This window comes from Phoca vitulina, unplaced genomic scaffold (assembly GCF_004348235.1).
Source record: "Phoca vitulina isolate PV1807 unplaced genomic scaffold, GSC_HSeal_1.0 scaffold3, whole genome shotgun sequence".
NCBI classification, from domain to species: Eukaryota; Metazoa; Chordata; class Mammalia; order Carnivora; family Phocidae; genus Phoca; species Phoca vitulina.
Window position 1 is genome coordinate 47143824 of NW_022589706.1, and position 14361 is coordinate 47158184.

The window sequence follows — 14361 nt, forward strand, 5'->3', positions numbered from 1 at the left end:
GTTTGTACTGAACGTGTACCACTTTTGCACCATCGCCAAGTTGAAAAATTGTAAGTTGAGCCATTTTAAGTCTGAGACCACCTATAACTCATTACTTGATCTTACTAGAAAATAAATATTGATTCTCCAAGGTATTCATGGGATTAAGACCTGGAAATGACTGTTTCTCCAAGATATTCATGGAATTAAGACCTGGAAATAAGACAGGCTACACTAATCCAACTGAAATCATTCCCGGGACACACAATTGATTATTCTTACCCATTTAAATATACGTATTAAAGAAATACAATCAGTCTTCTTTCCAGTAGGTGTTATGACTCTTATTAAACGGATGTACTGAAAATAAGTTAGCATTTTTCCCAGTAAACTCTTAATACTCTTTTTACTATACATAGAGCTTTAATTAGGTCCAACCATTTTCACCTTCATTTAATTGCTAATTATAAATTAGTTGTTCCAATATTGAAGTCATTCTAAAAACAATAGTATTGGTTTTGTGTAGCATTTGATTTGATTGGGTTCTATCTCCATAAGTTTGTCAGATTTATTTGGAATTCTTTTATTACTAAAAGATTCAAAATACCAAATCCTGTTCGATAAGTATTGCATTCTTTCATAAAATATCAGAAACCCCAGTGATGGGAAAATAATTATCCCACCTCATTCCCTGTGACTCCCTCACTGCCCAGTGACAGAGTGTTCTCCTGCCAACCAAGTCTCTGCTACTTCTCACTGGTCCACATAAGTCTGGGCTGGAAAACTAAGCATGCCCCTCAATATGGGAAGTGACATTTCTTCAACAAATAACATTTTCAAAGATATATTTATGAAAAGGAAAGAAGGAAAAGGCCCAACATGTTATCCATTTCTATATTCATCTAATCTACCAATCTATTCGAAATACATCAGATTCCTTAATGTCTTACTTATTTCTAATTTCTCTCATACTTTAACTTTTCACATGTATGAAACTACTTGAATGAATTATGACTTCGAACAAAGCAGTGATTTAATATAACAGTTTAAAAGGGTGATTAGATACCATTGTTAAACGATCTTTTTTCTCCTTGAGCATTTTTAAATGCCCATTCTCTTTTTAAAAATCATAAATGATTGTAAAATTAAACAAAGACTTTACTGTTAAATTTTAATAATTTCATACAGAGAAGATATTTTCTCCTGGACCAATGCTTTCCTTGCATTTCTTTTAATAAATGGCATTTTATCCCTTGGACAATATCTCAACATTTTTATGTACTTACAAAATCACAGACCATAGAAATATTGGCTTTTATTTATGTCTATTTATGTATGCTATCATTACAAAAAGAATTTGGGTCCACATGTTCTAATATAATACTATTGAGTAACACATAAAATTTAAAAATCAGTGTTTACTAAAAATAAAGATTAAATGTTAAAGTAAAACAGAATTTAAACCCTGAAGAGAGAAAATCCTACACAAGTATAAACTTCATTCAAATTTTGATTACAATTGTCTCATCAAGTAAATCTAAGAGACATATAAATTACAAGATTCATAAATTCTGTTACATAAAGGCTTATAGTTCACCATCAGATGTAGAAATTTTGGTAACACAAGAAATGTCTTTTATGATTTATCATAAATCAGAAATTTACTATTAAATTTCTTACCACATTTCTACAAAAAATATCTTTCTTAATTTTTTTCTTATAGAATTCCTCAATGAAAACCTAATGAAGAACAAGCTGGAAAATGGTTATTTGTTAGTATTCTCTCCCAACTTTCCACACTTACAAGCACCAAATATCCCTTTGCTTCCTTCTTTCCACACATAGAAAATACTCTGACATATCTCAAGAAAAATAATGCAGCTTCCTGTCCAGTCTGCCTAACTCAGAGCCAAACTCTCTCTATCAGGGTATGGCTCCTCTTGGTCCACTGACCTATAAATACAAAATATAAGTTATCTGTGCACATGCGCGCGCACACACACACACACACACACATACACACACAGAGTACTTTTATTGCTGTGGGATATAACCTCAATAGTGGCTTGTTGAATCGAATTTTTTTATTTTATGAATTGTAATAATTCATACTTAGACTAACGTACCATATGTTTAACAGCAAGGATATGATCCATCTTTTATAATTTTTATCAATCTAAGTGAAAAACCACATCAACTCTCTTTGAATTGCATTGTCTTAACTCTTAAAGAGACATTTCATATGTCTGAAAATATATGTCATTTTTATATACACAATCTGCATTTTTCTTTTTCTGCATTTTCTCATTTTTATATTGCTTGCCCTTTTCTTTTAATTAAATTGTTTCACAATTTTTTGGGAGTCATCATGTGCTGCAAATATGTTTTGTGAGACTGTTTTTCTTTGTTCCTTTTAAAAAGTGAATATTTTCTACAAAATAATTATCATACAATTATTTTTTTTTTAATTCTGGATTCTGGATTTTTTAACTCTGAAAATTTTCCCCTATCCTAAAGCTGCTTTCTTTCAAAAGTATAATTACAATTTTCAGCAGTATTTATACAGTAAAATATGATCTCAATAAAATGAAGTTTATCATAAACATATTTTAATACATTCATTTCATTTTTGGGGGGTAGAGATTCCACTCTTTCTATAACATAATTTTTAATAATGAAATTTTATTAATTTTCATATAATTTTAATTTTTAACCTCTTCTCTCAAATATATATATGTATATATTCAAAGATATATATACACAAAATATACAATATAATATATATTATAATATGCAATATATGTATTTACATATATATATAAAATATACATATTTTATATATACATACAATATATGCAATTTTGTGTATATATACAATATATGTATAATATATAATATATTATTTATATATTTATATATAATATATATATATTTTTTAAAGATTTTATTTATTTATTTGACAGAGAGAGACACGGCGAGAGCAGGAACACAAGCAGGGGGAGTGGGAGAGGGAAAAGCAGGCTCCCGGCCGAGCAGGGAGCCTGATGCGGGGCTCGATCCCAGAACCCTGGCATCATGACCTGAGCCGAAGGCAGACGCTTAACGACTGAGCCACCCAGGTGCCCCTATATATAATATATATTTTTAAAGACTAAAATTTGATTTAAAAACGAGACATTTTGTGTGGGGAGATAAAAGTAATAAAATAACACTGGTTTTCATTGATCAAAAAATGAAAGAAATATAGTTCTTTTTCAAATGTGGGAGCTAAATAAAGACTCTAACTTATATTGATCCCAGTGCCATTTCTGCCCAATGGTGAACTGAGAATGTATCCCTTAAAGACCTAAATTTTCTTCAGATAATCTCGATTGTTCTTCTGCTCCTTTCCTGTAAAGATAGTTGATGAGTAGTTAAGGGGACAAAGAGGAAGAGAAAGAAGAGGAAGAGGATTCTCAATACAAATATCCAGTTCCAAAGTGCTAGATATAAATGGCCTGAATATTTTAGTCCAGAGTAATAATCACCCACTTCAGTCATGAAATATATAGTAAAATATAGAAATAGAGTCAATCAGAGAAATGCTCCCATAACAACACTTATTTTGACAAGTGATTTTTCCAAGGGAACCAATTAGAATAAATTAGCTCTAAAATGAACCTGTTACTAACTGTATGCTCTGAATCACTACGTAGGATTAGTAGAATAAGTCCATTTAACATGGGAGTATTTTTGCCTCCTCGCTCAAAAAAATTAGTTCCACAATAATTAATCTAATTATTAATCTCTGTATATATTTAGATATCATAAAAGTACCTACTGGACTAGTTTCTGTCTATAAAATTTTATCTCCAGTTTAGTGGCCTACAATTATAATTTCATTCAGGGGAAGTGAGAGATATAAATCCAAATCACAGAAAAATAATTTTAAATCAAACAGAAAAGGTTAGAATGAAACAAACCAAATCAGAGCCTCTTTTACACTAATCAAAAAATTTTATCGGTATACTGTGTATTTTTTTAGATGATAAGCATAATAACAAAAAATGATAAGCTTCACATCAGTTATTTTTACCCTTTTAGAGACTATATTTATTTCCATGGAGTCCATAGCCCTTAATAATGATTGAATGGCTTAAGCATATGGTAGTATTGATATGTATTTTAAATTACTATAAATTAATTATATCCTTTATATAACTGTAAACACCCTGGGTTCAATAAAAAAAAAGAAATGGATAATATCTTGCTATGTGCATGGTGATAATTGTTCTTAGGAGTTTTACATAGTACTATGGGTCTTGACTTCAAATTTAATATCTTAAGGAAAATATATCCGGTATTCCCACAATAGAAAATTCACCTTTCTTATTGCCTTATTTTGGACACCAGCACCCTTCACTCCGCCCCATTTTAGTGTCAAATTATAGAACAATACTCTGGAGTACCTGAAAAAATTATAGGGGCTAATTGTGTTAGGGGTGCCTGGATGGCTCAGTCACTTAAGCATTTGCTTTCAGCACAGGTCATGATCTTGTGGTCCTGGGATCAAGCCCCATGTCAGTTTCCACATTAAGTGGGGAGTCTGCTTCTCATTTTCCCCCTCCTTCCCCCCCCCACTTGTGCTGTCTCTCATGCTTTCTCTTTCTCAAATAAATAAAATCTTTAAAAAATATGTATATCTTTATGTTATAAAACATGATAACACAGTAAAATTTAGGTGAAGTTTTGAAACTACACACAACTTGTTAAATTTGGATGAATCTGTTAATTTGTGTTGGTTCATAACCTCAGGAGTCTCCTGAGTGAAATCTGAAAGTATTCCATATACAGAGGGCAGGAAGAGACCACTCCAGGTTGGTAGGTGGCAGATTTAATATGCAAGGGAACTTACATATGAGACTTATCTTGCTTGAGGGCTTCAAGATGAGTGGATCTCCATACCTACCCTCCAGATTCTTAAAAGCTTATATAGAAACCTTAACTGTACTTCTGCATGCAGATTTTTGTTTTTTTAGATTTCACATAAAAGTGAGATTAATTGGTGTTTGTCTTTCCCTGACTTATTCCACTTACCATATAATCTTGCCCTCAAGATCCACCCATGTTGCTGCAAATGGAAAGATTTTGTACTTTTTTATGGCTGAAAAATATTTCATTTTATAGATAGATAGATAGATATGGATATAGAAATAGATAGATGATAGATGGATAGATAGATGATAGATGATAGATAGATAGATAGATAGATAGATAGATAGATAGATAGATAGATAGATATCACATTTTCTTTGTCCACTTATCCATCCATGGACACTTACTTTTTTAAAATATCTCATCTATTGTAAATGGTGCTGCAGTGAACATGGGAATGCATATATCTTTTTGAGTTAGTGTTTTCATTTCTTTTGGATAAATACTCAGAAGTAGAATTGCTGGATCACATGGTAGTTCCATTTTTGATTTTTTGAGGAATCTCTATACTGTTTTCTTTTTTATTTTAAGATTTATTTACTTATTATTTTAGAGGTGTGGCGAGGAGGGGTAGAGGGAGAGGGAGAAAGAGAATCTCAAGCAGACTGCCTCTGAGCATGGAGTCCAACATAGGGCTCCATCTCATGACCTTGAGATAATGACCTTAGGTGAAATGAAGAGTCTGACGCTTAACTGACTGAGTCACCCAACTACCCCTCCATACTGTTTTCTATAGAACCTGCAACCAATTTAGATTCCTTACAACAGTTCATAAGAGTTCCCTTTTCTCCACATTGTCACATTCTCCACACTCATTTCTTATCTTTTTGATAATATCCATTCTAACAGGTGCAAGATGACATCTCATTATGGTTTTGATTTGCATTTCCTTGATGACTAATCATGTTGACCATCTTTTCATGTACCTGTTGACCATCTGTATGTCTTCTTTGGAAAAACGTTTATTCAGATTTTCTGACCATTTTTAATCAGATTGCTTGTATTTTTGCATAAGTACTTCATATATTTTGGATATTAACCCCTTATCAGATATGTGATTTATAAGTATTTTCTCCCATTCTGTAGGTTATCTTTTCATTTTGTTGATGGTTTCCTTTGCTGTGCAGAAGCTTTTGAGTTTGATGTAGTCTCACTTGTTTATTTTTGCCTTTGTTGCTTTTATTTTTGGTGTCAGATTAAAAAAATCATCAAGACTATGTCAAGGAGCTTACTGCCTATGTTTTCCTCTAGGATTTTATAGTTCCAGATTTTATGTTCAAATATTTATCAATTTTGAGTTATGTTGTCTGTATGATGTAAGATAGTGGTTTAGTTCATTCTTTTGCATATTGCTGTCCAGTTTTCCCAACACCACTTATTGAAAAGAATGTCTTGTCCACTTTTATATTCTTGATTCTTTGTCATAAATTAATTAATAAATTAATTGACCATATATGTGTGGGTTTATTTCTGGGCTCTCTATTCTGTTGTGTTGATCTATGTTTCTGTTTTTATGCTAATACCCTACTGTTTTAATTACTATAGCTTTCTAATACAGTTTGAAATCAAGGAGCATAATGGCTCCATCTTTGTTCTTTCTCAAGATTGCTTTGGCTATTCAGGATCATTTGTGGTTTTATACAAATTTTAAGATTGTTTATTTTATTTCTGAGAAAAATGCCATTGGAATTTAATAGGAATTACACAAAATCTATAGATTGCTTTTGGTAGTATGGACATTTTAAGAATATTAGTTCTTCCAAATCATAAGCATGGAATATTTTCCTATTTATTTTGTGTCTTCTTTAATTTCCTTCCTTAATATCTTATAGTTTTCAGTACCCAGGTCTTTTACCTTCTTGGTAAGGCTTATTCCTAGGTATGTTATTCTTTTCAATTAAATTATAAATGGGATTGTTTTCCTAATTTCTCTTTTTGATAGTTCTTTATTAGTGTATGGATGTGCTACAAATTTTTACATATTGGTTTTGTATCCTGAAACATGATTGAATTCACTTATTAATTATAACAGGTTTTTGATGGAATCTTTAGGGTTTTCTATACAGACATACCTCATTTTATTGTGCTTTACTTTATTGAACTTCACAGATATTGTTTTTTTGTTTGTTTGTTTTTTTACAAATTGAAGATACGTGACAACTCTGAAACAAGCAAGTCTATTGGCATCATTTTCCCAACAGCATTTGCTCACTTTGTGTCTTTGAGTAGCATTTTGGTAACTCTTGCATATTTCAAACTTTTTATGATTATTACATTTGTTAGAATGATCTGTGATCAGTGATCTTTAATGTTACAAGTGTAATTGTTTTTGGAGTACCACAAACTGTGCCCAGTAATATAGAGAAGTTAATCAATAAATGCTGTGTCTGTTCTTGATTGCTCCACTGGCAGACCACTCCCCTATCTCTCTCCTTCTCCTTAAGCCTCCTTATTCCTGACGACATACCAGTATTAAAATTAGGCCAATCAATAACCCTACAATGGCCTCCAAATATTCAGGTGAAAGGAAGAGTCACACATCTCTCACTTTATTTATTTATTTGTTTATTTATTTATTTATTTAAGATTTATTTATGTATTTTAGAGAAAGAGAGAGAGTATGAGTGGGGAGAGGGGCAGAGGGAGAGGAAGAGAGAGAATCTCTGGCAGACTGCTCACTGAGCTTGGAGCCTGACCAGGGGCCCAATCTCATGACTCTGAGATCATGATCTGAGCAGAAACCAAGAATTGGTTGCTCAACTGACTGAGCCACCCAGGTGCCCCACACATCTCTCAGTTTAAATCAAATTCTAGAATTGATTAAGTTTAGTGAGGAAGGTATGTCAAAAGTGGAGATAGGTCAAAACTAGGCCTCTAGTACCAAACACTTGGCCAAATTGTGAATATAAAGGAAAAGTTCTTGGAGAAAATTAAAAGTGCTACTCCAGTGAACACACAAATTATAAGAAAGTGAAACAGCTGTATGAAGAAAGTTAGAGTGGTCTGGATAAAAGATCAAACCAGCCACACATTCACTTAAGCCAAAGCATAATTCACAGAAAGACCCTAGTTCTTTTTAATTCTATAAAGGCTGAGAGAGATGAGGAAGCTGCAAATGAAAAGTTTGAAACTAGCAAAAGTTGGTTCATGGGGTTTAAGGAAATAATCCATCTCCATAAGATAAAAGTACAATGTGAAGTAGCAAATGCAGTTGTAGAAGCTACAGCAAGTTGCTCAGAAGATCTAAGATCATTAATTGAGGTTACACAAATAACAGATTTTCAGTGTAGACAAAATAGCCTTCTATTGGAAAAAGATGCCATGTAGGACTTTCATAACTAGAGGGGAGAGGTCAATGCCTAGTTTTATAGCATCAGAGGACAGGCTGACCCCCTTGTTAGGAGTTAATGCTGCTTACTTTAAGTTTAAGTCAATGCTCATTTACCATTCCAAAAATCCTAAATCTCCTAAGAATTATGCTAAATCCACTCTCTCTGTGCTCTAGGAATGGAGCAACAAAGCCTGAATGATAATATATATATTTAAACATGGTTTACTGGATATTTTAATCCACTGTTGAGAACTCCTGCTCAGGAAAAAATACACCGTTCAACTAATTTCTACCACAAACCAACAATATAGCTACTAATAGTACTAAGAAAATTTTGTAGATGAAAAAACTGAGGCACAAGGATTAAGTAACTTGTCCAAGGTCAAACAATTAGCAAATCATTTAGAAAGAATTAAATTTAGCATGTGGTTATAAAGACTGTACATAGAGACCTATGCTAGAATTATTCTCATCATGATTAATTCAGAATGCAAATTTTAGACTCCGATGGCATATACCCTAGAAGGACAACTGTCATTGCAGAATGAAAGAAATTAATTATGCACAGAAAGAAATGAATAATCACTCTAATTCATTACAAAAGACAGGGTTAGAACTCACAAGATAATAGTTCTTTCTGGAAACCTCTGTGATCAGAGAAACTTGAACATCATTGTGAGTAGAAAAGTATACTATGTAAATTATGATCACATTATGAAATACACACTTTCTACCCTGATGTGTATTGTGACAATATACATCTTTGGATTAGTAGAATTAATGAACTTAACTCAGAAGAAACATGTATTAGTGTTTCACTGTGTATGACCTTAATATTTAAGTTTTAATTGTCTTCACCAAATATTTTCATTCATTGATTTAACAAATATACATGCAACATTTATAAAGTGTCAGATGGTATTCTAAGTACCATTGTCACACTGATGAAGCACACAGTTTCTCCTCTCATGGTGTTTACATTATTTGGGTGTGTGGGGTGTGAAAATAAGCAAGCAAACATAAAATCATGAAATGAACTAGGGGATTCATATAGTGATAAGTTTTCTGAAAAAAAAAAAAATAAATAAAGCAAGATAACTGGAAAAAAAAGGGTTTAAGTTAAACTTTACTGAGAAGGTGATATTTAACCAGAAACAGGAAAGTTAAGAAGGATCCAACCATACAGTTTTGGAGGCCAGAGTGTCTAGGCAGAAAGATGCACGAAAGCAAAGATTATGAATCAGAAATGAGTTTGGAAAAGTTTAGATTCTGGCGCAAGACCACAATGGACAGAATGAAGAGAGAAGGCAGTAAGTCAGAGAGGTTGACTGAGACCAGATAATGTAGGGCCTTGTGAGTCAGGATGAGATTCTTAAATTTATTTATATTCTGATTGTGATATAAAGTCATTGTGATGAAGGAGTGAAAGGCAAGCTGAGGCCAAAGCACAAGCTTAATAGCCTGCAACGACCCTCCCCACCCCGAGGTAGGATATCTGTGACATTGCTCAGGCACTCCTGGCTGCCCAAGAACAAAGGAAGTGGAAAAACAAATGGTCAACTGATAGAGATCACAGTCACCCATGACATGAGTCTCTTATCAGTTTGCAACTGTCTTAATGATTTACAAAAAAAAAAAAAAAAAAAAAGCAATCTTATCAACAGTCGACCTTCAGAAACTTATAGCCTCAGTTTCCTGGGACCTTCATGTCATCTCCCCTCCATAAGATAGAAAATCTTATATAATCAGTCATTCTTCACACTTACAATGCAACTCTTTCTGCCCATGGGTACTGTCTCCATGCTATAATAAAAACACCTTTTTTGCACCAAAAAGATCTCAAGAATTCTTTCTTGGCCATTGGCTCCCGAACACGACTTCAAACCACATCAGTTGGATGATTCATATAAGTGAATAATGTATAGAATTTACATTTTAAAGTAATCATCCAATTTTGTTTGTAGAAAATAGACTCAGAGAGATGAGAACAGGATTAAGGAAACTACTTAGTATTCTATCACAGTAGTGAATATAATCATTTAAGTGGGATGATATATTAGTGTCCTATTGCTGCTGTAAGAAATTTCCTCAAATTTAGAAGCTTAAAATAGTGGAAATATATCATCACATAATTCTTGACGTCAAAATCCTGAAATAGGCATCACTAGGCTAAAATCAAAGTGTCAACTGGTTTGTGTTCCTTCTGGGTCCTCCAAGGAAGAATCTCTTCCAAGTCTTTTCAGTTCCTGGAGACCACCTACGTTTCTTGGTTCATGGCCCTTTTTTCAATCTTAAAACCAAAAATGTTGACTCAAGTTGTTCTCAGACTGCCAACTTTTTGATTCTCCCTCTCCTGCCTCCCTCTTTCAAGTAGGAGGACCCTTGTGATTACACTGAGCCCACCCAGATAATCCAAGATAACCTTCCCCTAATGATCAGCAATTTTATTAGTTAACTATCTACTAATTAGAAATCTTAATTCTATGCACAACCCTAATTCTTCTTTGCCATGTAACCTAACATATTTGCAGGTTCCAGAAATTAGGACATGGACATCTTTTGTGGCCCATTGTTCTGCGCACCACTGATGATAACAATATAAGTTGTGAGAGATGGTCATACTCAGAATATGATTTGATAGTAGAACTAAGAGGATTTATGGATGCACTGGATGTGGAACAGGAAGCAAATATCAGTAAGGGAAGATTGCTAACTTTGTGGTCTGAGTATATGGTGGTACCATTTAGTGACAGTTCATTATAAGACGCTTGATGTCAAGGGAAGGATTAAAGCTGGAGATAAACATTTTGAAGAATTCAGGCTTAAGTTGTTTGGTTCTGTTTTAAATATGTTCCATTCAGCCCTCTATTTTGCATGCCTCAACACTAGTAAATGAATTATTCTTTATTCTTTCTCATTTACTTGATTTTTAATAGTTGTTTTATATGTGTCTCCTTATGTAAATTGTAATTATTTGTTGCTAAACAAAAGAGTAACTTACTTTGGAAAAGAGACATTGTTATCCATCACTCCTGTGTTTTGACAATGTAATGAGAAATATCTTACTTGATGTGCTGTGTCACTCTTTAGTAATGCAGGGTGCTCAGCCCAATCCTGTTAGAAGGGCTGCATTAAACCAAAGTACTGATAATTACTACTTTTTTTTTTTAATTTAATTCTATGAATGAAGCCTGTGGATCTTCCCAAACTGAAGTTTTCTATACAAAAAAAGTCACTGCTCTGAGATTTTTCAAATAATTCACCCTATGATTACCATTAACAGTAGATAAGCAACTTACATGTATATAAATTTTATCCTTAGGTTTCTTGAAGAAGCACATGTAATAAACTGGAAGGATTTTTTATGACTACAAAACATAAAAGGAACTTAAAGTAGATATGGGTATAAATAATCAGTTTCATGGGACTAGCATTGCATTCACCAACTCATTTGACAGAACAGATTCAATAGGAGTAGGAAGAGATGTTGTAGTGGTTTCCATAAAGGATAGTGCCACCAATCATGGAATCCCACAGGGCTTGAGAGACCATGAATCTGGGTCCCACAAAGATGGTGGATAACAGTAGATTGGGGGAGGGGTACAAGCAGTAGAATACCTTTGTATTTAAGTAAACGCTTTTTAAATTGATTAGTTACACAAAGCCTTTGGTATAAAGGTTTACTGTGTTTAGCAGTATGAAAATTTAACCACCGGTATCATGCATATTGACCATGTCCTTAGAGTTAAAGTCACTTGATTACTTTGATTAGCTGAGGTATTTTTTTTTTCCCCACAAAGGCAATAATATGTTTATATAGATTTGGCTATGGATGACTTATCTTCATAAATTTAACTGTTTTTAAACTCTTAATTTTATTCAAATACTTTCATTTTGTAAGTGAAATCAATTTAGAAAAATCAACGGTAACTCCATTTTGGACAGTTTTTGTGAGGAAAATATACTTTAAATTATCTCAGTAATCGAATCTATTTACTTCAACTGAGTTTCTACAGAAAGGGCAGTGTGTAAATTTTTAACAGACTGTGTTCTTATTACTTTGCATTTGACCAAATTAACAGAATTTTTACATTAAATACTGACATATTTTAATTACACACACACACACACACACACACAAACAGTTTTACTAACACTGATTTGCTTACCATTTCTGACTATCATTTATTAAGGGCATTAGTCAGATTCTCAGTGACTCAACGTGTAACAGTGTATTTGTCTCCCACAAAGTTGTGCTGGTCTAGTGCCTCTTCAAGGCAGCTCCCTTCAAGCAGTGACTGGAGGATCCCAGCTGCTTCTTTCTTGTGACTCTGGTGTCTCAGCAAAAAGCCTTTGTGGTCACCACAGCGGAGGAAGAGAGGCTGACAATGGAGCAAGGGCATGAGCTCTTCCATTCCTTAACTTGGAAGGAACATGTCATTCCTTTGGATGGATCTAGTTCTTTTCACCTAAGTGGAAAGGGGCTCGGGAAATGTACTTTCCTGTGTGCTCAGGAAGAGAAAAGCCAAGTGGGATTTGGTGATCACGTGACTTCTTCTCTGCCACAGTGATTGCTCTGTGCTGGGCAATATGCTTTTTTTTTTATTATGATAGCTAGGGTTGCTATGTGTAATATAATAATTTCTAGCCTCAAAGGATTTTTCAAAGAATTTTTCAGCAAACTTGGCCCTCATTTTATATAAAGTTGGCTTTTTAGGAAGTGAAGAGAAATCAAGCAAACCTCAAAAACACCTCAAAAGCATCTCTAAATACACTTTGCCTCAGGATAACATCCTCCCTGTGATGCCAGGACACTTGAATAGAGCACTTTCTCTAACCTATTTGAACACAGTACAAATTTCCAACCCTCTCAGGAACTGCACCTCTTAGAGTTCTCCCTTTAAAAATATACTTTGTATGAATTAAAGACATAGGGCCTCCAGGGGGAATACCTAATCATCAGACCTACTTACACTGTATTTCCCTAGAGTTAGGAGAATGAGATTCTGGCCTGCAGTAGTTTATTCTCTTGTCTTAGAGTGCTCTAACTTCTTCTGGGACTTCATAATTTGCAAATCCTATTGTCCCAATTTTCTCTTCTTCTAACATTTCAGTTAAAGTCTGAGTCTTAGCACTTCTCTTGCCTTCACTGCTATCCCTGACTTCTTTGGCACTTAATCTCCACGGTGTCACAGATGCTCTGAGATGCAGGGTTTGTTTGTTTGTTTGTTGTTTGTTTGTTTTCTATTTTGTCCATATGTCAAAATGAACAGTGGTAATGAGTAAAAGGAAATGTTTGACTGTGTTTTTGAATTTTCAATAAACATAGATTGCACAAAGGATTTTTTTTTTCTTTTTTTTGGAGAAAGGAAAGCAGTCCCAGAAATTTTCCTTTTTTCCTATTAGGCATTAGACAAAAAATAATCTGCTGTTTATTTCCTTAAAATAAAATCATATGTATATGTGAAACAGTTAGCAGGAATTGAATGATTTGATGAATAATTGATCTGAAAAAATAGGGCAACTCATTGGAAAATACTAGTGTGTTCAATATTTTTGAAGGAGTTTCTTCATATTGTTCTCTAACTGATTGATCTATCTAATTGATCTGGATGTGGAAAATGATGTTACTACAGTTAAACATATTCTAAATTTTTGTTTGTTTTTATTTTATTTTTTTACGTATTTATTTATTTATTATTTATTTATTTTCCCCTTTATTTTATTTTATTTTAGTTTTTGTTTTTTATTGTAATTTTAATTCCAGTATAATTAACATACAGTATTATTAGTTTCTGGTGCACAATATAGTGATTCAATAATTCTATACATTACTCAGTGCTCATCATAATAAGTGTATTCTTAGTTCTTATCACCTATTTCACCCATCCCCCCACCCACCTCCACTCTGGTAATCAGTTGTTCTTGTTTTGTTTTGTTTTGTTTTATTAACATATAATGTATTATTTGTTTCAGGGGTACAGGTCTGTGGTTCATCAGTCTTACAAAATTCACAGAGCTCACCATAATACATACCATCCCCAATGTTCATCACCTGGCCACCCCATCCCTCCCAC